This window comes from Sorex araneus, chromosome 1 (genome assembly GCF_027595985.1).
Source record: "Sorex araneus isolate mSorAra2 chromosome 1, mSorAra2.pri, whole genome shotgun sequence".
Lineage (NCBI taxonomy): Eukaryota > Metazoa > Chordata > Mammalia > Eulipotyphla > Soricidae > Sorex > Sorex araneus.
In genome coordinates, this window is record NC_073302.1 from 49,081,325 (window position 1) to 49,107,811 (window position 26,487).

Sequence of the window (26,487 nt, forward strand, 5' to 3'; positions counted from 1 at the left end):
TAGCAGGAAGCTTCTAATGTTCATAAGTTCAAGTTTTCAACTAAGCAAGTTTTCATAAAAATATTTATTGCTTCACTTAGCATAGACTAACTTTAAGCAAATAGATATCATAAACATAAGGACAAAATGAATGTGCTGTAAGAAGAGAGGATAGACAGTTGTAACCAGATTCATCTAACGCTATGTTGTAGTTTGTTTGTATCTTATCTAGAACATGAGAAGTGTCTGTGAGCAGAGGATTGGCTGAAATGATACTATGATTTAGAAAAAAAAACTCTTTATTTGCTATTTATAATTAGTAATTAATATATCTTATATCTGGGAAATGATCTAAAACAGCCAAGATGCTAATTTTAATAGTTAGCATTTGTGGTCTACTTGCAATGAACCAGTTGTGAATCAAGTTATATATGTAACTGCTTTACATATTTTACCTCAGTTGATCTTGAAAACACTCTAAGTTGTAGGTTTCATTCTGTCTAGTAATGAAATAGATAATATCAAGTAGCTTAGTGAGAACTTGGACTAATACTGGATTAGCTGACCATAAACTTGGATCCTAAACAAAAATAAAAATACAAAATGAGAATCAATAGAAAATCTGAGCTAATTTACTAATTTAAAGAACCATTTCATATAATAGCAACCTAATCAGCACAAACTCCAGAGAAAGGAATAATTATCTTAATACTTTCCTTGATAAAATGAGTTGTACTGTTTGATTTTTGTTTGGGGGCCATACCTTCAGGGATTGTTTCCGGGTCTGTACTCAGGAATCACACCTATCAGGGCTCAGGAGATCAAATGGGGTACCAGGAACCAAACCTAGGCTAGCTCTGTGCAAGGCAAAAGCCCTACCTATTGTACTATAGCTCCAGTCCCTGAGAAAACATTTTTTCATGGATATTCCAAACTGTATCTCAAATTTGATTTAGATCTATGGCACTGGTTTGGTGAGTTTTCTTTGGAGGCATTAGTTATAGAGAATAACTGCTTTGTGCATCTCACCCCAATGACACAGAGTTTGAGATTAAATCAGTTATAATGATAAAGGAAGCTTGAAGTAAATAGCAACAGTGCCTACTTAATTAAAGGAAAACCTAATTGTAAAGCCAGTTTTTCTTAAAAAGGGAGGAATGTAAAATCAAATAAGGTGCTTTTTAATTTTAGCAATCTAAGATTTTTGTTTTACATGCTTTAAAAGTTCAGTTATAATAGCATTTTATAAAATAATGAAGGTCTTACAAATTTATTAGATAAGTCATTTGATGATATTTTTTGTCATGCCTTTACTTTTCATGTTATAGAAACTATAAGGGAAAACTTAGACTCAATTTCTACTAAAAATTTCAGTCACTGCAGGCCCTTTTATATAATCTGCTTTTAGTTCATTAAATAGTTAATTTAGTTCCCTAAGCAGTTAAAGCTATATGGAGATACAGAAACTAAAAAATAATTCAAGGACCTTCTTTTATTATTCCATTTTAAAAAGTACTCAAATACTAAATAAGAAAATTTTAGCTATCTAAAACTCTAATTTTGCTACCTCTCATTTAGTTTATACAATTTTTGAGTGGGGAGATTGGGTCATAGGTATTATATCTACTGAGGTTTATTTTATTTATTTATTGAAACTTGTATTTGCAAAATGGAGATGTTATGACTGTATCAAGATAAATCTTTCGAGTCTCCTAAATACCAAGGGAAAAATATTAGGGGTATCATTTATGTACATTCAACAGAAACTGCTCAGTTTTGTACTTTGCCTTGCAAAGGAACGAAAGTATACAAAATATTTCCATCTGTACTTTTTTATAACAGATGCACTACTAACTCTAAGTTGTTTCGTGATAACCTTTTTTTAAAGAATTAGGTTACCTTTTTTAAGATGCAGAGAGCTCATATGTTGGGTGAAGAACTGCATTTGAATGCATGTGCTTGTTGAATAAGGAATTTTTTTTAATTTGATTTATTTGTTTCATAAGTGTCAGAGTTTAATAAAGTAAAATCACCCGAACCTCTTATGTTTAAATCCACGTACTATGAGAGTTCCCATTCATTTTAAAAAATACAATAATTTTCTGTTTTTAGGAGTCATGTCCTAAAAGGTCTGAGCCTTGTGAGCCTGGTGAGGCAAAAACTTCCCAACCCCACAGTGCCTGAGCATTCAACCTCACTTTGACCTTGGAGTGAGACCTTGTGAGACACTTGGAATTTTATCCTTCAAAAAGTAATTTTTGTTATTTGCTTCATTTTAAATAAAATTATGGCCTAGTATTTATCATGACTAATAATAAATTTGTACAATTTTCTAATAACAAATTTGTGTAACTTTCTCTTTCATCCTTTAGAAATGCACATTATAGTATATATTAAAATCACAGAAGGGTGCTCAATTTTACTTCCTATCAAATTTATCAGTTCTCAGATCTGTATCTATAATAATAAACATATAAAAATGCACATATAAAACGTTATGATTATGATAGTATGGAGCAAAAAATTTATTAAAGCTATATTTTGAAAAAAGGCTATATTTTGTTTTAAAGCTAAGGTATAATTTATGCCACAAAATATTTTTTCTATTGATAACAATTGCTGTTTTTATTGTTACCTAAAAATTTAAAATTATTTTAGGTTAGGTCTGTAGAATTTATTTTCCTCTACCTCTCCACTATTGTTTTCCTCTAACTTCATACAAAATTATATTGTGATATGAAAAATCCATGTAAAAATTTTTACTGTGTTTAAATTAGGAGGAAAATGAAAGAATCTCAATTAACTTTCTAACAGGCTCTGGAATCACTCAAACCATACACTTCCGTTAACCCTTTACATCCCTTAAAACATGAAATCTTTACATGTTACTTACAAAGTTCTGTATTAAAGATTTCTGTTGCCTCTCTGAACTTGAAAGGTTTACAGGAAAGTCCTTATACATCACCACACTTCACACTGAAAAGGACTGAGAAGGCAGTGTTAAAGGTTTCAATTTTTCAAAAATAGAAATGTCTAACTAATGAAACATGAGGTCACTATCATTAAGAGATCAGCTTTTAAAAAATGTTTCCAGTAAAAATAGGTAACCATGGAACACAATATAAGTATTTAATAAAATTTTGAAAATTACCATTATCCTCTATTTGAGAATGAAAACAAAAAACTGTTATAGAAATCAAGATTTTGAATTTTAATTTATAAGTGCTAAATTTACCTCCATTAAGTTTGATATTATTGGCAGAGAAGGTATTCAATATGTGTCTCGTTCTTATCATAGGCACCATAACATTTTGATATGTCATAGAATACAAATTAATGATATACTTCACTCAACAAACACTATTGCCTGCTTACTAGCCATGGAAACAATAATGTTACTGTCAAGCACTGCACAGTCTGTGTGGAAGGCAGATATGTCAAAAAGTGGCTATAATACGTTGGGATAATTGCTATCAGAGGTATGTGTAAAGTGATTTTAGGAGCATGAGAAAACTATAACCTATAAAACCTAAAGTTACTTTTAATGGGGATATTCAGGCAGGTTTTTCAACGTAGGAAAGTTTTACACATTGACATTTTCCCATTAAAGATGTAATTGGACATGCAAATAACATAAAGAAAGGGAACTATATACTTATTTCTAGATTTACACATTGATATGTCCCTATGATGAGGGAGAGCAAGTTTTCTGTGTAGAACGCCAAATTTTTGAGATTCATTAATGTAATTTCTCAGATACACTGCCTCTGACAAATGTGCACAGCCAGGAAAGCCTTTAATATATTGATTGTGTTAGTGTTTTCTTGCTTGTAGCATAATGGATAAAGCAAAGGCTTCATTTTTATTCTTCTATACTCTACAAAAAAAAAAGTGTCTTATAAACCACGGAAGACACACAAAAGCAAAAGTAATTAAATAACATAAATGGTTAGGGAGATTGCCTATGATCTGAGCTAGAATTAAAAAGGGAAATGTGAAAAAAGGGGTTATTTGAGAGAAAATGATATGAAAATGTTTTAAAATAGAAAACCAGTTTCTGCTTCATAACAATGGGGTATCAACTTAGGCAATTTTACTTTCCTTTGTATTGCTTTCAAATTTACAATGGAGAAGGGGAGGGAAAGTCCTATTAATCTAAAATTTTTCCCATTCATGATTAAGTTTCATCATAGATCAGGTTAAAACCACCCTATTTTCTTTTGAAATTCCCAAATGCATGAGAACTCTTCACTGCAGAGTGATTACTACTTCATGTGAATATCATTATGCATTTTGCTCTCTGATACCTTGACAATGCAGTTTAGCCCCATACCCACTGGGATTCTCTCCTGGCAACAGTTTTTTATTTCCTCGTGTTCATTTTTAGGAAAATCCTCTCAATATTGTTATATGTATTATTTTATAGGAAGGAAGCATGTAAAATACTCTTGAACTCATTTTACTTGTGAGTTTGAATAGCATTCAGATTAGAATGATTTCCCCAGAATTTTATAGGCTTGCCCAATCCAGCTGTATATTTTATATGCTAATGTAAATTCTATTTTTGTTCCCCTTGGGGGTTTAAGTGATTATAATTGTTGCTCTTCAAAAGCCAAACAGATGATGATTGCTGCTTCAGGAGTATACCAAAAGAAACTGGCTTTCATTAAACCTGCTCATCCACTTCATAATTATCTCCATTTTATCTAGCTAAGAAGCAGGAAAAAATGGCAAGTACAGTTCATTGAAGCCAGTTCAGTTATTTAAACATCGCTTTATTGAACTAGCAGGAGGTGTTAAAGTAGGGGGAATGTTTTCATTCTAACACTGATATGTAGCCAGTGGCCCAACTCAAGAGTTAGTTGAGCATCAAACGCCAGAGGCCACAGGGAATTGGAGTGGAGAGATTTTCAGCTAGTCTAAGAGGAGTCCTCTAGTGGATATAATAAATAGTACTGCAATGGCAGTTTTTTTTTTTTTTTTTTGAAACAGTCCTTTTTACTTGTTCTTCCAGTAAGCTCAAAAATGGAACTAACATGTGCACTGGTGGAGGCATGGGTGTTGGGGCACTGTATGACTGAAACCAAATTATGAACAGCTTGTAAAGATCTATCTCACAGCGATTCAATAATAAAATCCTTTTTTTTAGAGTTTAAAGGTGGAAAGAAGGTATTGATAAATTCTAAAAGAATGCTAAGACCTGAGACTGACTGACATCCAAAGTCCTTGAGGTAATCCTTTTTGATTACAAATGAACTTTGTGATGTGACTATGGATCAGAAAGCAGATTTTTATGGTGATTAGGTTTCCTCAACTAAAAAACTTTCTCTTCCATTCAGGTGACACAGAATCTTTCTGAGTTACCTATTCCCGGTCCAAGGGATGCTTGTGGTCTTGAGCTAGTTCAGACATTTATTTTTTTATAGATTGTTGTCTCTGGTACTAGAACACTTTAGGGGCCTTGAACTCTTACCCATGAGAATTAGAAAAGTTCTAAAGTCAACAGCTGTTCAAGTTTCCAGCTGTGGGAAAGCAATTCTCTGATGGTTAAATGAACAATTTCGAAAGGGATCTCTAACATTTCTAAAGATCCATGTTTTAGAAACCAATTGTCTAAGGCTAGACTTAAATAAAACATGACATTTATAAACAAAGACAATAGAAGTTCTCACATTTTCTACAGATCTTCATTTTCATGTTCTATGATAGCTCAGCAACTTTGGGGCAGTTTCACTTTTTGAAGTTTTGACATAAAATGCTTGTAATTCGATTCTGAAGTTTTGATGAATCATACTGAGAAAAGAATTTTTAAATATTTAAGTGAAAAAAAAGGGAGACATGATTCTCAGAGGCTTTTGAATAAACTGCAAAGTAGTTGTATTTTTTAACTAATAATTACCCTACGTTTCCTAAACCACAATTAAACAATTTTCTTGTTTTCATATGTATATATATATACACACACACATATATATAGGAACTTTTTGCTTCACCTTTTTACCTCATGAGTAAGAAAAGCAGTTACCGTTTTTTTCTTATAAAAATGGAAAAACAGAAATTTTTAAAACTTGAACTAGGCATACTCACTCCATCAATATCTTAAGCAACATCTTTATCTACTAATAGCTTCCCAATATTTGCAGATTGCTTGCCAATATTGAAGATATCTTTACTGCAGAGCCATTTTAAATCCCAAGAGGTAAAATATACTCAGATTATTTTACCAATTATCTCCTAACCAATATCATTTGTAGATTTATAGAGAGAATATATCAATTAGTTATTATTTTATAATTCTCGAAATTAGGGATGTGAGTAGAGGAGGTAGGGCAATTTTCTTGTATGTAGCAGGCCCTGATTTAAATCCCCAGAACTATGCATGTTCTCAGAGCACTGCTAGGGATACTTCCTGAGCACAGAGTTTGGAATAGCCCTTGGGAACCCTTTGGTCTGGCCTAACAGCACTTCCTGTGCAAAAGTTCTCTAAAATTTCTATCAGGTGGCATGGTATTCTTGGAATTGCCAAAGTATAATTGATTCACCTTTCGTACCAACAAAACCTATAAAATTTCTAAGTTTGAAACTACCCAACTGTACATAGATATCTTAGAGATTGTAGAAACTACATAGCTAGTTTTCTTAATCCCCATCTTCTATCTCTAGGGCCTGGCTGTTTTTTGTACCCCTAGGCTTGTGTTGTCCCCTTTAATGAAATGCTAAACCCCAAGGTCTACTAGGACAGTATCACTTTTCCTTTCAAGATGACAGACAATTGCTAATCTAATAAATTAATCTTCACTAATGGGAAGATATAAGGAGAGTACTTGTTTCAGTTAATATTTAAAAGTTGCTTTAAAAAATGGTTTCATTTTTGTTAACATGACCATTATAATGTGACTAGTATATTAGGTAAAAGAAAAATGTATATATTTTCTGGTAGCTGCTTTTCTTGAATGTGTTGCTTTCTTTACTGGTAGCATGCTTAGATTTTTATCACTGAGCTGATTGCATACTTATCTTAAAATAGGATAGGCTACTTAGAAATAAACTAGCTCAACAGGAAAACATAAGAGAAAAAGAAGAAACTGATTTGGTAGTATTGACTTACCTGCCAATGTTTATTAAATAGAATTATAAACCATAAGGAACCATAAACAGTAAAATATATTTATGCCAACAAAATGACATCATAATTTCTCAGGGTTATATCTTATATGTCCATTCTTTCATTTCACTAACAGGAAACTGTAGAAAATCATGCTTATTCTGTGACCTCAAAAACAAGTAAATGTAAATAAAATCTTTTAATTCTCCCAGTTAAATCTCTTTCAGCATAACATAGGGTACAAACTTGACAATTATCCAATTAATCTGCTCAACAGAAAAACCCCAACAAAATAGCTGAAGTCAGAGTTTAACTCCAAGTTAACTGAGAAACTGAAAATACTATTTTCTCTCTTTAAGCTAGTGATTTATCAGATTCATCTATATAGATTTTTCATTGTGTCTCTCTCCGGTCTCTCTGATTTTTGTTTATTTGTTTTGTTTCATTGTTTCTTGGCCAAACCGAAGCTCTCAGGACTTACTCCTACTTTGCACTCAGGTATCATTGCTGGCACTGTTGAGGGACCATTTTGGATGCCAGTGATGCAATCCAAGTTAGCCCCATGCAAGGCAAGAGCCCTACCACTGTTCTATTGTTCCAGCCTGTCTGTCTGTCTGCCTGTCTCTTTGCTCTCTTTCTCTCTCCCTCCCTGTCTTGCTCTGTCTCTCCTTTTCTCGTGTGTGTGTGTGTGTGTGTGTGTGTGCTCGAAATTTCATAGAAGGGATTGAACCCACAACCTCATAAAAAACATGGATTTGCTTTGCTATTGTCTGAGACACATCCCTAGCCCAAATGGAGGTGTTTATATGTATATATATATATATGTATATATATACTTAACTTCAGAATTCTTAGGAGATTTTTCTGGTTAGAGACCAGGAATTCTTACTTTAAATACAAAAACCTGAACAGCTGGGAGGTCTTTGATGCTCTATGAGAAGCACTGGGCTTTCTTCAATTATGCCATTTACTGAAGATGCACTCTGTGTCATGCATTCTCTAAGCACTTGAAAAAAAAAAATTTCCTCTCAATGCTCACTGTTTCCTTAAAAAGTAACTATTATTTTTATACTCATTTTGCTATTGAGGAAACTGAGACTTGAAACTATCAATGAATGACTCTAAAAATCATATACCAAGGTCACAGGAGAAACTGAACCAGATTTCCGGTCTAGTTGAAAACTTTGAATTACTAAAACCCTGAACTTGAAAAGGCCCTTTTAATACAGAGATTGAAAATGTACAGTTGTATTTTATAGCTGTAATTTCCAGCTTAAAAGCTTCCATTTTGCTGTTTTGATTACCCTAAGATTATCTGGAGCGTACAAGGATTGTTTCACTTTTATGGCCTTAAAGGAAAACCACTATATTAATGTGAAAGAAGATACAGTCCAATAGGTTAAGGATACTCTAAAATTAGAGGTAACATTTTTAGCTTTTATTTTTTTGTACAAATACCTTGAATGACTGTTTTAGTTCTTAAATCAGGAACTTAGGTGCTGCCCATAAACTACTTTTAATTCCATGACTAAAATTATTCATAAATGAGTATCACTGTATCACTGTAATCCTGTTGTTCATTGATTTACTCGAGCAGGCACCAGTAATGTCTCTATTACACTCAGCCCTGAGATTTTAGCAGCCTCTCCTTACTCGTCTTTCCCAATGATTGGAGGCCCTTTCAGGGTCAGGGGAATGAGACCTACTGTTACTGTTTTGTTACTGTATTGTTACTCATAAATGAGTAATGCTTGAAAATCATGATGTTTCCCCAGGTCAATTTATTATAAAGAATATTAGTAATTGTACAACATCGCTGCAGATAGGTGCAGTTTCATGTGTGTAGTATATGATTTTCGGGTTTGTTCTTTCTGATTTGAGGCTGACACCATTATTTAGAATAGTGATGATTCATGTCTAGCACTAAGATCTGTTTTCCGTGGGTTTATACATTTTTCCCCTTGAATTGCACCAAAAATGGTTTTTTAATTGGCCTTAACTCATGCCCAATAAATTGGACAAAAATTGATTGCTGCAGTCATGTTTGGTTTAAAATTATTCAAGATTGCGCCATGAGTCAAAGGATCTCAGGGACAAGGACAGGAGAGCTTTATACGATCTGTGACAACTTTGTTTCAAAATGGTCATAATTCATATCTAAAAGTTAGCATATGAATTCGACTTATAAAGCTTAAACGATGGTACCCGAGTGACATTAATACATCATACTAAAATGTAACTTTCTCTTATTTTGATAATGTTTTCTACTAACTTCTTTAGGTGTACTCATACCACACATTCATTTAGCCATGGTTTTTCATTAAAAATAAACAACGCCTCTACGTAGTTCTGATTAGATTATTGATCATAATAGTATCATCTTTCTAAATGGCAAAATTAAATAAGCGAGGATGTTCCAATTGTAGTATTGAAACATTCTGCAATTTCCCATTCTCTGAATAGTGATTTTTAAAGACAAAAATTAAACAGTATAAAAATTGAATTAACTCAGGTGACTGTTTAGGGCATTGAAATAGCAATTCACTAAGTGGTACCTGTCAGGAAGCCAATTTTTATTCAATCTCATTATAATTATTTACTGTACTATGGTATTTATTTATTTATTTATATTCCATAGAAATATAAGCAACTGACTTTAAACACTTTGCTAGTTGGAAATAAAGATTTGTTTTATGACATTCTCTCACAACCGTAAGAATGGGTGTAACAGGAAGAAAGAAATGATTAAAGAAAGGAAAAGGACATGATGTTCTTGCATATAATTAACATTAGTTACACTTGATATTGCAGTTTTCAAAGAAACAAATAGGGCAATTTTTGAGATTTTTTTGTCATTATGATCTATTGTGTTTATTTTCATATGTAAAAAATATTAAGGTTATTTTGTATGTAAATGATTTTGTTTATAAACTAAAGAGCTCAAGGGCTATTAATCTGACTCCCACCTGAGTCTGCTATCTTTTAGGAGGTCACTGGTTCTCACCACAAAGTATCTACCACCTGCTTCCACCTGGTTAGTGGTTACTTGGCTGAAGCTCAAGCAGCTGTAGAGTTGTTTTTCCTCAAACCCAAAATTATCTGTTTTTCTGATTTATAAAAAGGAGAGCTGCTTAGAATTTTGCGCAAAACATATAAACTCTAAGTTCACATTCTATTTCCTCAGTATAGTTATTGGTTAGTAATGTCCTTATATGACATTTAATACTCTCAACAATAGCACGGTAGCACTGTTGTCCCATTGTTCATCGATTTGCTCGAGCGAGCACCAGTAACAACTCCATTATGAGATTTGTTGTTACTGTTTTTGGCATATCAAATATGCCACGGGTAGCTTGCCAGGCTCTGCCGTGTAGACGCAATACTCTCGGTAACTTGCCAGGCTCTTTTAAAGGAATGGAGGAATTGAACCCAGATCAGCTGCGTGCAAGGCAAACGCCCTACCCGCTGTGCTATCACTCTCAACAATAGTTCATAAAAATTTTCATGTGCCATTAAATAAAGCATATATTATCCATATTATTTGTGTGTGTTATGAAGGATTGTACCCAAGGCTTCATGCATGCCTGGTATGATCTCAACCACTGAGCTATGTCACCAGTCTCCCTTTTAATAGTTTTGTAAGTGTTGACTATATGTTTATGAAAATTAAAATTTCCTCAGATCTCAAATGCTATACCTGGTAGAGAATCTAATATCTCTCAAAATCATATTATATTTTACTTTAGTAATTTAAAAGCTGGAGCAATAGCACAGCAGTAAGGCATTTGCCTTTCATGCAGCCAATCTGTGTTCCATTCCTCCACCCCTCTCGAAGAGCCCGGCAAGCTACCGAGAGTATCCTGCCCGCACGGCAGAGCCTGGCAAGCTACCCGTGGTGTATTCGATATGCCAAAAACAGGAACAATAAGTCTCACAATGAGAGACATTGCTGGTGCCCACTCAAACAAATCGATGAGTGACAGAATTTAAAAGAAACATCACTGTGCTATCACCTTTTTCTCTCTTCAATTTATGAAGACCCAGTAACATCCTAAAAGAGCAGAATTAGATGGGAATCAGGCTAATATCACTGGAGTTCTGTAGTTTATAAACAAAATAATTTACGTCCAAAATGAAATCTTAATATTTTATGCATGTGAAAATAGCTTATAAGGATATCACTAGTATTTTAATTTGAAAAATTGGAATTTTGTCATTCACTACTATTATTATTGGTATTTTCCTTATACTTTTTTCTCTTGTAAATATTAGTCATTTACAACTTCTCCTATATTTCTTTACTATTACCAGATTTAATATCTAGAAAGTAACTTAAAGTGCCTTTATTAAACAATGGTTAAAGGGGCTAGCAAGATAGTACAGTGGGTAGCATGCTTGCTTTACATGCAGAAAATCTGTGTACAGTCCCACACCCCATATGGTCCAGTATTGCCAGGAGTAACCCCTGAGCTTAGAGCCAGGAATAAAGTCTGAGCACCACTAAGTGTGCTCCCCAACTCCACAATACACAGTAAAGCAAAGTAAAACAAAAACAAAATTGCAGATAGAGACTTGGTTCCTAGAATCAGATTTCTTAAAGTCAAACTTCAATTCTGTATAGCATTGGGTAAACTATTTTGACATTCTCAGCTTCCTTGTCTTTTAAAATGTGAGGCTATTTGTGAGGACAGAATGATTAAATGCAGGCAAAATAGGAAATTAGCTAGCACAGACTATGTGCTCAATAGGTTGCCATAATCTTTAATATTCTAATCCAATCTTTTTGTGGAACTCATGAAGGCTTAGTCAGAATGGCTTGCTAAAGGGAATCAGCTTGGTAGAGGAAGAAATCACATGAGGATTCATAAAGGATTATCCACATCTGGAAATCTAGCTCAGTAGGACAACATATCCTTTCCTAGAAGCATTTTTAAAGCCCCTTCTTATGGACAAAGGGGTCTGAAATGCATTTCACGGGTGCAGGCAGGGTTCGAGACCTGACTGAGTCTGACTCCTGCTCTCACTCTCACAGCTTTCTTGGGCTTTTTGGCTCAAACATACTATTTGTTTAGAACCTGGTGTGAACTTTCCCAGTGACTGTTGCATTTTGTCCACCAAACACATTCATTATTTTCATCTAAATTTCTTTTCTGTCAGTCCTCTCACTCTGCCACCACATGGCAAGGAATCTTAGATTTGTAGAACAAAAAAAACTTTCTGCTTTAAGTCTTCATTTTGGTTCTGATATTGTTCTCTTCCTGACTGGCATATCGCAAATGTAGGTTTAGCAGCATTGATATGTTGCATTTCAGCACTTTTCTACCTGCACTTTCCTCAGTTGATTTTCAGAGTACCCCCTTGTCCCTGGCTTCACCCCCATTTATGTGACACAGAATACCTAACCAACCTGATTTTATATTGTCACAGCCCTCTTTTTTTCTTGTAATCTGCCTGGTCTCCACAAAAGTCTTGCAGTTATCTCTTCTGAACTGTACTGGGTTTTGGGTGTTTTGGGGGGGCCTCAATTGGTAGTGCTCAAGGGATCACTCCTGGTGGTACTTGGGCAATCATATGCAGTTTGTGCAGATCAAACATGTGCAATTATACAGATCAAACTGGGTAGGCCGCACATAAGGCCTTGACCCCTGTACTATCTCTGATCCCTGAACTGCACTAACTTTGAACACACACACACACACACACACACACACACTCACACTCACACATACCAGTTAAATCAGATTTACATTAATATCTGTAATGAATAATGATTAAGACATCATAATATTTTTCTTTTTTTTTATAAAATCCTAAGCAAGAGGCTCAAATTTTCATGTATCCTTTTTATATGACTAATGTGGAAACCACAGCTCTCCTTTAGTATTCATTTTACTTCTGGGAAATAGTAGTACTGTATAAAACATCAATGTTCAATGTGTTAAATAATGAGCACTGACATTAAAGAAAGGCTTTCATCTTATTGTCTGTACAAGGAATCTAAAAATATCAGTAAAAGAAAAAATAAATTTCACAGTAAATTGTGTCAAAATAATTCGAGGAAATGTCTATTTGTTACTCAAACAGCTTTAACCGTCTGTAATAACATTCATTTATGTTACTCTTCCAACTCATGTTTACAAAAACTGACATTTTAAACAACCATGTTCTCTAATTTTACATACCAGAATGACAATGACCAAAGAAGGGAACAACATCTCTATTACAGTAGTATTTTCAGTCTTCAAATATCCATACATATTGTCAATCAGAGAAGTAGATTTTCATTTGGTCAGACCAGCATAAAGGGTTAAAAAAACTGTTATAAATATAAATTGAGCAGGGTAGCTATTCTGTGAGTGTGCTTTTTATTTTTTTCTTTTGGATTTTGGAACACACCTGGCATTACTCAAAACTTACTCCAGTTTTGTGTTCAAGAATCACTCTGGTGGTGCTTCAGGGTCCATATGTGGAGTTGAGGATTTGAGTCCAGGTCAGCTGCATGTAAGGCAAACGCCTCAATCTTTGTACTATATGTCCGGCTCTTAAATTTTTTTTATTCTTGGTACTAATGAATTAGACTTCCTTAGAGAGGTCTGGCAGTCACATGGCTGTGTTTGACTTAAACTGGGTTGATCTTTTTAAATTATAAGATACATTTAAAATTGGATAGATGCATATAGAAATTTAGAATTAAAGGTTATCTCTCCACTGTAACTCTGAATTTAGATAGACAAAAATTTGCAATGAATTCATTAAGCTGCAAAAGTATTCTTTCCATTCATTTTGCTCTCACTGAAAGTTGACATCTGTAGCTGTATCTGTATTAATACGCAGAAAGTAAGCCCTGGAGAAAGCTCGGAAACTATATGCCATAAGCACATTTTAATACCTTTGATGTACTTTATGGTGTCACATGAACATTTCTGCATTCTGCTTTGTTCAAAACAAGCAAAAATGATTATTAAAAGAGATTTTCTTGCACACATTTGTTAATTAACTCTATACATTTTTTGGATGTTTCTTTTGAAAGATTTTTTTCATCATTTTGATTTTTAAAACATCCTGCTTCCCATTCTTGTTATTATTGTTGTGGTGACCAGGAGTTGCACATATGCTTACTTAAGTATAGTGCTCACACATCTTTAGCTGTGATGCTCACCAGGGCTCACACATTAGGTGACAGTACTTTAATACTCAGCCACAGTGCTCATTGGGATTTGTATACCTTCAGTTGCAGTACTTTCATATGCTCACTGGGGCTCATAACTTAAGTATTTGAATTATTGTTTTAATGTACACCAGAAGTTGCTGCAATGCTCACATATATGTTTGCCAGGAGTCATAGTTCCTTGTAATCATTGTGCTTTCATATATTTTTAGTTGCAATTTTTGATAGAGGTTGCATCATTCTATGGTGTTTGTGATATGGCCAAAAACCGCATGTGGTGAAGTATCACACATTGATTGCTGCATGTGAGAAGATGGGATCTTGAACTTGTGACCATACACTTGCAAAGCAGGTGCTCAAAGTCCCTTCACTATTCCTCCAGGCCCCTAGATGTTTTTTGAGTATAATATAAGAAACAGGAAATTAGATCAGAAAGTACTGTTAGCCTACATAAATGGAATAATCTAATAGCCTATAAAAATATATGTGGTGAGAGTGAATTAGTATGAGGAGCGGCAAGTGATAAAGAAATGGAAGCTGCTTTATTTCAAGGCCATAAATGACTACTTTTAAAATTGTTACCTTTAAAATCTTGCTTTGTGTTAAGACAGAATACAGTATATAAGAATGGGTAATGTATGTAATTCTGTGTATAATTGAATAATGGAAATATCTCCTCATAAAATCAAAATATTTTCATTTGATTAGACTATAATGGTATATATTCGACTCAACTTGATTTCAGTGAGTAATTAACTGAATTATAACCTATACTTAATGTCAAACACTAACATTTAGAGCCCAACTAAAGTAACAATGGTCATAATTAATGCTAAAGAGAGTACCGCATTGTTAAAAGAGTGACATTCAGGAAAACTGTTCTCTCTTCCTATTAATTTTAAAAACATTGCCTAAATTCCTAATGCTTCCATTATGTTCCTGAAAGTCAGAAATAATTTATGTCGCTGATTACCTCCTAGGTTATAGTGACAAATATGTAAAAGTGCATTCAGCTTCTTGTATTAACAGGTATAATAAAAAATAAGGATTTTTGTTTATTCTATCAATTAAATACAAACTAAGTTATTTTTGAACACCCACAACTTTTTAATGGATGAATCATGAAATTGTATTTGGAAATATACTGAAGTCGCATCACGGGGCAGACAGAAGAGTTTATGCACATGGGGGTCTTTTGAGCTTGGTTACAATTAGAAATGTGGCACTATAATGTGGATTGTATCAGTTCTGGCATTAATGAAAGAAAATAAAATATTGGGGGAACCTCCCAAGTAGAGCTCAGGGAACCTGAGGCCACTCCCAGGAATACTTTGCCAACTGGGTCAGAAGATTCAGTGCAAGATTCTCGGGTGCAACTTGGATTGCACAGTGCCAGGGAACAGCACTGTAACCCCAGCAGTCCCAGGGACCACCGAGGTCATACCCAGTGTGCTTGAGAGTCCACTCAATGTTAGGCACAGAACTGGGCCATAAACCCCTGTGCTGTCTTTCCAGCTCCCCAAATAAAAACATTTAAAAGACAGCGTATAAAAGCAGACATTTTAATTCTGGCTTTACTAAAGATCTGGTAAATTACCATTTCTTTTAGATAGTTATGTTTACCCCATAAGACTGCTTTTTCCATGCCAGGAAGTTAAAATAGTTTATAATTATGATTATATTTGACCTTACAGGTATCTAGTATTGGGCATTATTGTTGCTATTTTAAAGATCAGGAAATGGTGGATTAGAAAGACTAATCTGTTCAAGATTCCCCGGTGCTGTACTCACTTTCCAATCCTCTTGCTTCTGAACTGAAAATACAAGCTCTTAAAAATTTGAAAAATTGCAATAATATTACAATTTCTACTGAAATAAATAATTGTTGATAAGTCATACTACTAAAAACTTATAAATGAATACTATAACAGTTTAAGGATAAATAAAATGGAAGCTTATTATAAGATATTATACAATGTTTTATGCAACACATTGAGTTATTTTAATCACCCAAATTTCTCTTTCACTAGAATTCCCTAAAAAGTAATCTCATTTCCTTTTACCATTTATTGTCTGTAATTCTGTTACTCTGGCAGATGATGGGTACTTGAAAGATGCTTGAATTAAACTAAATTTTTTTTCTCTCAAAGATCAGGAATAAATACTTAGCAAAAAGGAGCTGATTATGTATCAGTCATTTGAGCCTCAATTGAGAATATGTATTTTCCAATTATATCTTGAAGGACACAATTTGTCATTTGATTATTTTTGGTAATAGAATTTTAATGCTTTAAAGATACTTCAACTTTTGGGTATTTCAGAGCATCTAATATTTTTGCCTTTAAATATAATAAAGTGACTACCTTAAACATCTACTACTACTATTTTTCACAGGGAGGAAATTGATCATGGAAAAATACCTTAGTTGACTTTGTGGTGCATTTTTTCATTTTTTAATTATTTCTCATCAATTCAAATGAATACTGTTGCTTTTAAAATGATATATGCCATATGCCATTTATTTATGATAAGTTAAAATCAGGTAGAAGATTGTACAATAATTTCATGCTGCAAACTTTTTCTGTTTATAGAATTTTATTCTAAAATTATTTTACTTTTGAAATGCTATGAATGAAATTTATGAATCTTCCCCTCCTATGTCAAACTTAATGAGAGTGTTTCTTGAAATACTTATGGAAAATTTTATCATTAAAAAGTCATATTATAATAAAAATGAATAAACATTCCATTGTGTACAAATATTAAATTGAATTAAGAAAATTAAAAATAAAAATCTTAGCTTAATGGGCTCATTAAGGCTGTCAGTTTAAACCTGAGAATTTGAAACAAGTAGAAAGATGTCTTATTATCTGATTATCTGAAGATAGTATACTAATATCTATAAGACCAAAGGAATACTTTATATAAAATGTATATAGATGCCATTAATAATATACATAAACATAAATTTATCTATTATTAAATAAAATATTTAGATCTTATTTCTCAGGTATAGACTATTCAACTTAAAAGTATTTGAGTTTCTATGCTTAATATTTACTTATATTACTCTGTGATTAGTCAGAAAATTTCAAAGTATAAAAGAATTGTTTTAATATATCTAAGTAGTTTAATAACTACTGAAATATATACTTGTACCTCGAAATTTTCCCATCACTATCCCTCACAAATTTATATTAAATTCATCTTTACTTTACTGTAGTTTAAGTATACCCTCTGACATAGATCCAAATTTTGGAGTTAGAGAAAGCAAAATCTGGTTTTATAAAGCCTTAATTATTCTGTTACTAGCAGAAGTTATCATTTTAGAAATGTTGCTAAAATTTAAATTATAAATGCTGTTGTGGAAAATGCAATGCATCCTCTTATACTTGGTCATGCTCACAACTGCACACCAGTGAATTTACAACCCACTCAATGACATAAAGAACAAAGTACAATGCAAAATCATTACTGAATCAAAAAACAATGTCACTGGCTATATTCGGATCATTGTACATTTAAAATTTTTGAGAAACATTTACTCAAATAGTATGTAGAATTACATGAGTTCAGATAGAAACTGTGTTTATTGGGACCAGGTGTTGTGAAGATACAAGGATAAGGTAGATTTTTTGGAGTTTCTTGAATTATTTCATACAAATGATCTGGTGAACGGTGGAGAGGTGAAGATTAACACCCATTCCTTTAAGTAACTTAGTAGATTCTTTTATGTGGTAGATAACTTCTGGGTCTATTGTAAAAGAAAAGAAAAGGAAAGAAAAATCATCTTGGGATCTTGATGGTGACTCTATCATTACTACAAAAATGTCAAGTTAACCTCAGTTTTTGGTAACTCCTTTGTATCTGGTTGGCCTGCTCTTCTTAAAATAAAAGAAGGTAAGAATGCAATTGGAATCTGTTTACAATACTCTAATTAGAGAGCTTCCTCTTCCCCATGCTCTGAAAAAGGCAGAACTCTATTTTATATCAGATTGGTCTGAAGTGTTCCTTAATCTCTACTACACCAAACTTTGCACAACTTTATACTTTTCAAATTGTTTTGGCATCATAGCTATGGCTAGGAATCCTAAGAAGCCGTGTCCTTTTGCTAATCCCCATCACAGCTTCCCCCAGCCCCCCTAATTATTTTTTGAAACCGGTGGACTTTTCTCCTTATTGGTCTCCCCCACCCCAATAACAGCAACAATATCTCATTCCAGCGGGACGCCCCCCCTCCCCTGCCTGCCTGCGGAATGCATTTTAATGACAGTTTACTTTAGCGGTCTATCAGCAGACTGCTGCCTCTGCCACCTGAATTTCAATTTCTTAATTTACAGCCCAGATAAAACAGAATGGAGCGGGGTCTGGACTGCTCTCTACATTGGGCTGGCCTTATCAAGCGTGAAGTTTGGCGCATTGCAAACCTATTCAAGTGATTATCTGTTGAGGACCTCTCGAGCCATCTCCATCTCTGCAGCGGGCTGATAAGACAGCTGTTTCTCTAGCCGCTGTGTCTCTCCGGGCCTCAGTCTTCTTCAGATACAAACTCCGCCTTTGTCACCGGGCCCCCGGTGCGGTCACTTGCTCTATGGGGCAAGGGTTTGATCTGAACACATATGTGGGGGAAAGTGTGAGTGTGGGAGAAAGCGAGGGAGGAAGGAGGACGGGGAGGCGGGGAGGAGGGGGAGAGGGTTAGAGACCGGAGGGAGGTGGGGGGCAGGGTTGGCGCCGAGCGCGGTTGATAGCTCTGATTGACTGGTTGCTCAGCCCGGCTTTATTATTTCAAATTAAACGTGCATCGCACACAAGTGGAAACATAAATCTTCAATAAGAGAAAGAGCCTCCGAGCGTCGGAAACAGAAAAACCGTTTCTTCCCAAGTCCGGGTAAAGGGGCCGGCGACAAGACTGCCACCAGCTGAGACAGATGGTTTCCTTTAACTTTGGAAACTGCTATTTTTAATTACTTGTATTAATTTTGCATGAGACGTATCGACTCCAGGAGGAAGCTTAGGGAAAGCTGTTAGCATCACTGAAAGAAACGGGCACAAAGCTCTGATTTGTCCTTTCTCACCTCCAGTTTTTCTAACAATCCCATCCTCGCCTGCTCGCCTCTCTTTGCATACTCAGGACAGATGTGAGTTTATCCTGATAAAAGTTGTTACTGAGTAGAAGAAGAACCGAAAAGAAATTCGAGGACGTTTGTGGGAGTGTTTACTTAAATGTTGATCGTCAACCCGAAGCTGCAAACATATTTTCTGAGACAGTCTGGCGCACATGCAACAGATCTCACCAGGCAAATCACCTACAGGAGAAGAAACCTCGTACAAATTTCATCCCAGGCAGAAAAACGTGGTGGTGGTGAGAATGAGGACAATCTAGGATTCTCTGCCGCGGTAGTCGATTACGTATACATTAAAATATTTTTTAAAAATAAATGCAAGCGTCTCTGAGTGTAAATAGTATAACCTTAATATTTAGGGGAAATTCTCGCTGAGTCTGTTCCCTTTACAGTACTTACGCTGGAACAGGAGTTTCAAGACAAAATGTAAAGAGAAAGGATGTTTGTGATCCAACTCTTTGCCGCCCCGGGCAGAATCCCTAATAGAAAGTGTTTGCAATATAAAGAGTCCTTTGCAAAATAGTGTCTAAGGTCACTCACCTTCGCATAAAAGCCTTGCCCCTTAGCCTGGAGATGGAGGGAACTCAGGGAATTGGGGGCGGGGAGCAAGGGTTGAGCCAGTGGGTTTTTTGTTGTAGTTGCGATTCCCGCTGGGAATTTTGAGGATTAAAAACTCAGAAGTAGCTTAGAGGACTTTTCGATGACTACCTGGATTTGCATGTATTTTGCCTGACTCCCTTGCCCTGAGAATATATGAGAAGAGGAGGAAAGTGGAGTGTGCGCGGTGAGTTCAGGGCTAACCTCTTGGCAGTTTGTGACGATAGCCAAGTCCTAGCAATAACTAACGTAATTCATCAAAACAAACGTTTGTCCATAGACTAGGTGAGCCTCTTCTTTAGTCTGTGAAACAAAACGCCTTCTCCAAGAATTGCAGTTTCCGTTTATCAGAGGGAGGGTAGAAAATACGCCTCTGCTTTGTGAAACCTCCTGTCAGGGTCGGGTCGTCTCTGTCCATGGTGCTAACTCCTGCTTCACTCTCTGGCCGGGTTGTCATGTGTAAAACTGAAGTTGCTGTCAATTTCCTTAAGAACTTTCTGCCATCCCTCCCCATCCCCCAAATCTGGTGTTTTAAACTGTGGATTGTAAGTTTATACACTTATTTCAAAAGTGAAAATAAAGGTGTAGCCATCATCAAGTTTTCTATTACCAACATTTCTTAGGCAGGCTTTAGCTTGCCACATTTCCTATACCATGAACCCCAGACCTCTCTCTCCAAGCAGCTTACCAGAGGACTATAATTGAGAAAACAAATCACATGAGGGATTATAATATTGGGAATCATGGTCAAGCATTTATCACAACTGATAAAAATCAATCGTATTCCTAAAATTAGTGTAAAGGGGTACCTCACCCTTAAACACAGTGCTCACAAAAAGTTTTCAGTACTCTTGTGAATACTATTTCTTTATAAAACTTTAGTAAAATAATCAGTTGAAATAATGACTTTTTTGACTTTGAGAAGCACTCCCTTTTCAATTGTCTTCACCTCAAACTTTTTCTCCAAGTTAAGATATCTCTCCCATCCGCATTGCAATTTACAATGCTGAGGACTTCTAAGGTGTATCAGAGTTACGACAACAATCATAGCTGAAAGTTAAAAAGGCTTCACTAATGCAAGATCTGTTGCTGTGGATAATTCTTTACCTAACTATGAGTGAAGAGAAATTACTTACAGTTGCTTGATGTGTGGAATGTGATATTACACATACTCCGTATTAAGTGTGAGATGGAATAAATTACCATTTCAGGCCATGGAAACAAGACTCAACGTGAAATCTTTATCCAAATATCATTTGTTTTAAAGTAGCTTTATTTTTTATTTTTTAAAAGCTGGAAAATTACATGTTACTATTTTAAAGCTCTTAGGTAAAAGCATCTAATGAAGAAACAAATAAGTATTTTAAGATATTTTCAATTAAAATAATGTAACACACTTATGCGAACTACACTGAAAAAGGACATGTTGGAGATGGCAACATTTTGAAACATCTTTATTCCTCTTCCCAAACTGAAAAAAAGAAAATATACCAAAGCCACAGAATATAACATTTTGCATTTGCATGTCTAATTTACTATTTTCTATGTAATTAAATACATAACACATATACTGTATTTGTATCATTCCACACTACACCCAGCTTTTAATATCTACCTTTCCACAACGCTTTAGGAAAACAAAATCATTGTAATTAATAAAATAGTTCTTGTGGATGTAAACAGGCACAAAACATAAAGCAAAATATTAAGTTTTCACCTAAGCAATCATAAATTTATGGTAAAAATACTCTCCACATGCAATTAATTCAATTGGAATTTAAGAGCATGCACACAAGACTTAAACATAATTTGCTTTATATATGTCTAATTAAAAGTATTATACTTTAACCCAAATTGTATATATTACTTTAAGAGTTATTTTTCCTGTAATGAGCTGGTGGTTAGGGGAGGGGTTGAAGGAAAATGATATCAAATCCAATCCAATCTTCTGTTTATTCATATAGTGATTAGTCTAGATGAGGTGGAGTCTCTCTATTTTTTTCCCTCAGAACCTTGACTCTATCTTCTAACTGTTTTTCTTTCTTCCCATCCATGGCACTCAGGTCTAGGGAACAATTTTAAGTAGGAATCAGTACCCACAAGCTTGTTATATAAAAAGCAAGGGTAGGGAGTAGGACACACTTCCTATAAATGTTAATTATAAGATAACACAGATTAGGGCCTTCTTTTCCAGAGTAACTTATTGTTGTGCAAAATAAAAAAAATCAGGCATATTACACTGGCTATATGAAAGATAAACAAGTTTTCTGTTTTATTCCATTAATCATTTATCAACACCCAAGGACACTCTCAAGGAACTCTGAGGAACTTCACCCTCACTTTTTAGCAATTTTACTTTGTGATTCCTTTTCCCTCCTTCCCCTACTCCACCCTCTGCTATCTTTAACTCTTATACATGCTCTTCCTTTTTGGTATTCTCCAAGATAGTGACTTGTAGTAAATAAACAGGTATAGGATTTTTTCTTTTTAAAGAAAAGGCCTGGAACTTTAAAGAAGGGATGTAATATTGTGTGAGAAAAGTCTAAAAAGTTGCAGTTCTTTACCAAGATTAAAAGAAGAAATTTAATCTGGAAAAGAAACTACATCAAAGAAAAATGTCCATCCCTGTATGTTAAGTTGATCCTTTCAGGTGCAGAAGAAATAAATACTACAAATTAAACTATTTCAATTTTCTAAGTGTTATTTAAATATGGTGTTTCCCCAAACAGTCTTCAACTGTATATAAAGCAGAATCATTGCAGTTGATTTTCTGATTAGACTTTCTAAATCCTCAAGAAAAAGAGCATTGATAAAGACTGGACTATATTTACTGTTAGCGATACATGTGCGGCCCAAGAACTGTGCTACCAGTAAGCGTATAGGAGTTGGTTGTTCTAATTATTTATACAGATGTTCTTTTCAAGAGTCATTATATGCCCCAAAGTGAAAGACCTTATCTCTGTTATACTCAGTATGTTTTTTTCCTGTACAAGACCTAACACTTTTCAATTTTTAATAAGAATTAGAAGCTAATTCAAACCTTAAGACTCTATTTAAAAGCATTTCTGACTTCATTTTTTCTTATAAAGATGCTTTAAAAAAGAAACAAGAGAACGCATTATGCATACATTAAAATTAGAGAAAGACATAAAATTGTCTAATATATAATACAGAATACTGGAACACAAATCGCAAAAGGCATGCGGGAAGTAATGGATGTACATTCATCCTTTTCACTCAGATCAAAGAGAGAGAGCTCTCAATGACTCATACATACATACCGGACTGAGTTTAATGTTATAAAGAAACGTGCCTTAGATGCGGCAGTGATGGCAAAAGAAAGGAGTCTTTCGGAAGCAGAAAGATTTAAGAGGAGAAGAGATCGTGCCTTTTCGCAAACTCTGATAGTACAGTTCCAACCCTCCCACGTTGCTCTCTCCCCATCTCTTTTTTGCTTCTTGCATTTCCCTTCGCCGCCAGTGTTAAGTGTGTACCTCCCCGCACAACTTACCTTGAAACGGGACTCCATTGAGCTCTCTAGAGTGACACAAGCCCACAACCAATCACATTGCGTAGTTTCTCCGGGGCGACCTCAATGGAAACGGATTGACCAATCAAAATCCCGGGGAGATGAGCAAGTTGCGTTGTGGCACGATTCGGCGTATACTTCCGCGCGTGCTGCCCGGGATAGGAGCCTGGCAGAGCAGCTGCACACACGGCAGTGCGGAGGCAGAGAAGGGGTTGGTGATACGGTGCTATAAATCTGTGGTCCAGTCCACCTCCCTTTTAAGACGTCCTCCCCCCTTATTTCTGTTCTCAGTTAGAGATGCAGCAGCTTACTTCTGTAGCGACCTACTAAAAAGCAACAAGGAGAAAGACATCGTCTTTTTGAAAAAACGTTCTTTCGTCTCTTTTCTTTGTTCCTTCGTTTGTTTTTCTTGCCCCTTTTTGTTTAGTTGAACGGCAATAGGAGGGTAGTCTCTCCGTCTTTTTAAACTCTGTTTTTTTTTTAAGTTTCCCCTCTCCTTTCATATAGATACAATTTTTTTTTTTTTGCCATTTCTTTTAGCGTTGGACTTTGGGGTCGAAAGCATTTCTTTTTATTTGCTTCTTTTAAGCCGAGCACAGTTTAGGTTTCGTGCTGTCTTAAGAGAACTATCCAGCAGCTTTTTGCTCATCCTTATTGGGAGAACTGCACCGTTACTTTAAAAACACACATACACAAAAACCTTAAGGGAGAAAGGTAAGTTTCGATTTGGTTTCTTTAATCATTAGTTGCAGCGATGCGCTGGCAAACCCAGAAAACCTGTAAGTGAGCGGAATACAGAATATGAAGTTAATTGCACATGTTTGTCTCATTTCAAAGCTACTGCTCTGCTTTTTTAATTCTAGAGAGCTAGACTAAAAGACAGTGGACGCATGCTTGACGTACTGAATATTCGCAAATGTCAATGGCAGAAACTTAAGTGGTAATGTGGCCAGGATAGAGCAGGGGTACAATAGGAATCTAGATGTTGAGTGAGCTTCGGGATTGAGGTTAGAAGTTCATTTTGTGGGACGAGAGGGATAACTTGGTTTGGGGAGGGGGGGGTATGCATGCCTCTACTTTATCAAAGCCACGAAGAACCAGAGAGGCTTTAGTACCATTAAGGGGAATCAAAGCTTGGACTTCCAGATCAGACCAGCAAAAACCCCAGACTTAATTGCATTAACCAGATAACATGTGTTGGGGAGATGGGATTGCCAGATGGAATTTAGATGCTGCACCAGGCAGCGAGTTATAGTTTACTGAAAAAAGTACATGCCGCCTGAGGGCTGGGGCTGGGCTGGGGTGGGTAGAAGCTGTCAAAACTCATCCTTGCTAGGTGTGCGGGCTCTAATCCACGGGTGCCAATTACTGTGATTTTTGGTATTTTTTTTTTTAAGAAAGATAGTTAATTTGAAGCCAAATTCTTAAGCCTGTGCTGGATATGAGATTCCCTTTGTTCGGAAAAGCGTAAATAAGATCTTGGAGCTGTGTCTGTGGAGTGGCGGCTGCCGGGAAGCCTGGCAGGGCTGGGGTGCTGGGAAGTGGATTCCGAGCCCTGTCCTTGGTCCTACGCGGCTGATTTCGCCTTCGGGGCGAGGGGGAGCCTCCTCGGAGCCGCGAGGCTTCGCAAGCACCCCGGGAACCAACTCGGCGACAGAGACCGCACTCCCTCCTTGCCGCCCTCCTCCCCTATCCCCCTCTCGCGAATAGCTATTGTTAAACTGACGCCGGGAGAAAGATGGTTGGGGATGAGACGCGGGCAGACACATGCTTCGCTTTAACTTTTGTGATTTCTCACGGCTCAGGAGAAACCAGCTGGTTTTCGACCGAGAAAGAGAGTCCAGGGTCGATGTGGGAAAGGGGTTAGGATGTTCCCGGGGCGGGGAGGACCGGGTGTGCGTGTAGGGGGGTGGGGGGAAGGAGGGCGCGGGGAGGGAGCATGAGGGGCGATGGTGGTGGTAAGTGAAGGAGGTGCAGTCTTTGCCTAGAGAAGTTTAAATTATTGGCACCAGGCAGTGTGGGTAAGTGTGCGTGAGAACCAGAGAGGGTGGGGAAAGGTACAAAGCCGCCTGGGCTTGTTAATTTCTCCAGGCTTTCCAAGGCCACCCACCCTCCGGGTTCGCAAGCGAGGCATGGCATGGCCACCTTTCCCCGGACGACCCTGCTTTCTCTCGGCTGGTGGGGGCTGGGAAGGACAAGGTGGCAGTGCCCACCACGGCAGCTCCGCAGAGAACACGACCTCGCGTGGCCATTGTTGCTTAATTTATGCCCAGCACGTTGCTACGTACCCACCTATTTCCACGTCTGTAAAGAATTAATATGAGAGCTATACAACTGTGGCAAATTGGAGGTTGGATACGTTCCCTGGTTTTCCATTTTCAAGTGCCGGTTAGTGAAACTGCTGTTGAGACCAGGTCTTTTCTTTGGTAATTACCAGCTGCAGAACTGGCTTTATTGTGGCGAGGGGGAGAGGAATAGTCAACCATTTAGTATTGACTCCTAACAATGCTGGACAGGGATGGGTGTTTCTGTACTTTCTTCCGGAAATGAACGGTTATCAACCCTCCCCCACTGGTGTACAAACACTCACTTCAAGGTTTTAACCCTTCAGCCCTCCCCCCACACACCCTATTGATTATACCCATCCTCTGGATGACCGGGGTGGGCGGGAGATAGAAATGGCTTACTTCTTCGGCCTACACCACAGCCTCTAAAAGGTGTGCGTAAGATGGGAAGGAGGGTAACAGAGCAGACAGTAGTAGCCAAAGACATTATTTTCCCCCCATTGAAAGTCAGTTCTTAAAGGTCAGGGGAAAGGCGTGCATATTTTAGGGACTAACTGATAGGACACTGATTTAGGTCCCTGCGATTTCTCTGGTAAGATGGCTTCTTAAATGGGACCTCTGAAAGATTTGTCCGGATCTGAATAAATGAGACTGCTGAAGAGGAGAAAACGTTGAATGTTTCAAAGTGCCTTTCTGGGGAT

At 36.2% G+C, this 26,487-nt stretch overlaps 1 protein-coding gene across 6 annotated transcripts in view; it reads left to right on the forward strand.

Annotated features, from left to right (window-relative positions):
• ELAVL2 (ELAV like RNA binding protein 2) overlaps positions 1 to 26,487 on the forward strand; it is a 176,546-nt gene that overhangs the window by 3,327 nt on the left and 146,732 nt on the right. Inside the window, exon 1 of one of the 6 annotated variants that reach the window (XM_055137384.1) lies at positions 23,551 to 24,215. The exons of 2 other annotated variants lie outside the window; for them this stretch is intronic. The gene's annotated coding sequence lies outside the window, so the exon portion shown is untranslated. Of the gene's footprint in view, positions 1 to 23,550; positions 24,216 to 26,487 lie in introns of those variants that run through there. 3 more of the 6 variants (XM_055137355.1, XM_055137451.1, XM_055137416.1) reach the window with 3 other exon arrangements.